This window comes from Mytilus edulis, chromosome 14 (assembly GCF_963676685.1).
Source record: "Mytilus edulis chromosome 14, xbMytEdul2.2, whole genome shotgun sequence".
Classification (NCBI taxonomy): Eukaryota; Metazoa; Mollusca; class Bivalvia; order Mytilida; family Mytilidae; genus Mytilus; species Mytilus edulis.
This window is the reverse complement of record NC_092357.1, coordinates 42,973,933-42,977,279: the sequence shown is the minus strand read 5'-3', so window position 1 is coordinate 42,977,279 and position 3,347 is coordinate 42,973,933.

The window sequence follows — 3,347 nt, the reverse complement described above, 5'->3', positions numbered from 1 at the left end:
ACGATCCAAAGAGCTTAAATTGTGCGAATCAAAATCTTATTAAATCGTTTTCATGCATACAGTTCTTTAAATATATAATCTGATAATAATGATTCAAAGTTGATACTGAAAAATCAAGTCGAATTGTGCTCCGTTAACATTCCGAAAGACTTTATGGCGAATTTTGTTTTAATTATAGTCTCTATTTGATAGTCGTCACTTTCGAACTCATATATTACATTATATTCCTAATCGAACGAAAATGATAAGTCAATATGATTCGAGAAATGTATTTCAAAAAAGGTCATCAATAAGTTTTCAGCTTATGATATGTTTTCATTTTCGTAATTCAAAAAGGTATGATAAGGGTAGAAATAAAATTCAACTAATAAACAGTAAGCATAAAAATAGTTATCAAAGGTACCAGGATTATATCTAGAACGCCAGACGCGCGTTTCGTCTACATAAGACTCATCAGTGACGCTCATATCAAAATATTTATAAAGCCAAACAAGTACAAAGTTGAAGAGCAAAGAGGATAAAAAGTTCCAAAAAATTGTGCCAAATATGGCTAAGGTTATCTATGCCTGGGATAAGAAAATCCTTAGTTTTTCGAAAAATTCAAAGTTTTGTAAACATAAAAAGTCATTTTATTATTTAACATTCCCTTTCATCACAAAAACTTTCAACATTTCCCATGAGATAGACGATGATGTTTTACTACAACAAAATCTTTAACAATCAGTATAAATATTTCATCTGGTGCAGATAATTATCAATAATCGTCATCACTAACATCCTGTTCTGATATGTGCTACAAAAACATCATATAGAAAAGTAGATAAAACTAATGTTAATAAAATAAGATTCTTTCCTGGTGTTCATTTCAATCTTTTAAGATAATTAATTCGAAAAACATGTTTATATATAGTTGTCTCTTTTATTATTTGTAATAGCTCGATGTGCACATGACGTTTTACATTTGATTGAACTAAAACAATTTTTTATACATCACAAACATCAAGCTAAAGTCTTTTGATGTTTATTACAACATAATCTCTAACAATCAGTATAAATATTTCAGCTGTTGTTGATGATATTTCATTATCGTTATCACTAATAAAATGTGCTGACATTTGTTTATGATTCTTTACTCGTGTTCATTTCAATCTTTTGAAAATATAAATTCATGTAAGAAAAGCAATTTTTTTCTCTTTTTTATTTGCAAATGTACGATGTCAACATGGCTCAGACAAATGATTGAACATGTGTTGAACTAAAAATAACTTTTAGTACACAACAAACATAAAGTGAAACTATTTGTATGTTCATTTCAACATTATCTATAATGATCAGTGTATACACGCTACAGATTATTTTTATGACTCTTCCATTAACTTGATAAGTAACAATTTCCTTAGATACATTTTAAAAGGTCAAATCTACTACTGTTTTGAATGGTTTGAAAATAAATACTAACATACGTAAACAAATGTATGTTCTAAAAATCCGTGTAAGGAGTGCATTGTTTTCGCTTTTTTTTATTTGTAAATGAACGATATCATCAACATAGCTGTTTACAAATGATTTAACTCATATTAACTGTTGGTACATCAGAAACCTACAAATGATTTAACTAATAATAACTCTTGGTACGTGAAACTATTTTTATGTCTATTGCAACATTATCTATAGCGATCAGTATATATATGCAACATATTATTTTTATTACTTTTAATTACCTTAATAACAAACACTTTCCGTAGATATGTGATTCAAAATACATTTAAAAAGGGTAAATCCACTACTGTTTTGAATGGTTTAAGAATAAATACGAACATACGTAAACACACGTATGTTCTAAAACCCTGTGTTGATATTTGTTATATTTAGCTGTAAATACATGTGTGAAAATCACCTTCAGTATTATAACTGAAAGTTCACATGAAAAAATTACGCAAATTTTTTTTCAAAAAAGAAAATATTTTTCTAAATATTTTTAAAAGACTTTCTCGTTTCTTATAATTGTCATCAGTTATGAAATCTATTTGATACTCATCTCTTTGCAAATCATATGATTTGAGAAATGTATGTAAAATATTGTTAACAACTGGTTTTTAATTATAATAAAACATTGTATTAGACCGTTGGTTTTCCCGTTTGAATGGTTTTACAATAGTAATTTTGGGGCCCTTTATAGCTATTTGTTCGGTGTGAGCCAAGGCTCCGTGTTGAAGACCGTACATTGACCTATAATGGTTTACTTTTATTAATTGTTATTTGAATGGAGAGTTGTCTCATTGGCACTCTGACTATGTAGTTTGTTTTACTTTTGTTAATTTAAAAAGCATGATAAGGAGTGTAATAGAATACGATTTATGAACAGTTAGCATGAAAAGTAATGTCGTTCAACTTTCCCATAAGCCAGACGATGATCTTTAGTATATTACCTATAACAATCAGTATAAATATTTCAGCTGATTCAGATGATTATCTGTTATCGCCATCACTAACATCATGTGCTGACATTTGTAAAAAAAACATAATTCTGAAAAATAGTTAAAACTTCTGTTATTAAAATACGATTCTTTATACTAGTGTTCATTTCAATCCTTTAAGAATATAAATTCATGTGAGAAGTGCACTGTTATTTTGTTTTTTTCTTCAAATGGACAATGTCACCAGAGCTTTTAACATTTGATTTAACTAAAGACAACGTTCTATACATCACAAACATCAAGCTAAAGTCTTCTTATTTTTATAACAACATTGTCTCTCACGATCGATCTGTAAAATATTTCAGCTGTTTCTGATTTTTATTTTTTATCGTTATCACTAATATCATGTGCTGACATTTGTTAAAAATACACAATTATAAAAAAAACTAGTTTAAACTAATGTTATAAGAATTAGATTCTGAACTTGTGATCTTTCAATCTTTTAAGAATATAAATGCGTGTAAGAATTTCATTTTTTCACGTTTTTATTTGTAAATCAACCATGTCAACGATATCAACATAACTGTGGTCGAATGATTTAACTAATAATAAGTTTTAATACATCATAAACATCAAGTGAAACTATCTTTATGTTTATCACAACATTATCTATAACGATCAGTATACATATACTACGGAGTATATTCATGACGCTTCAATTACCTTAATAACCAACACTTTCCGTAGATATGTGATTCAACATACATTTAAAAAGGTCAAATCAACTACTGTTTTGCATGGTTTTAAAATAAATTCTAACATACGTAAACAAATATATGGTCATTATCCTGTGTTGATAATGGATACAAGTACAAATTATGAAAAAAGTATAAAGTACTTTTTAAAAAAAAGATTCTTTGCTAGAGTTCA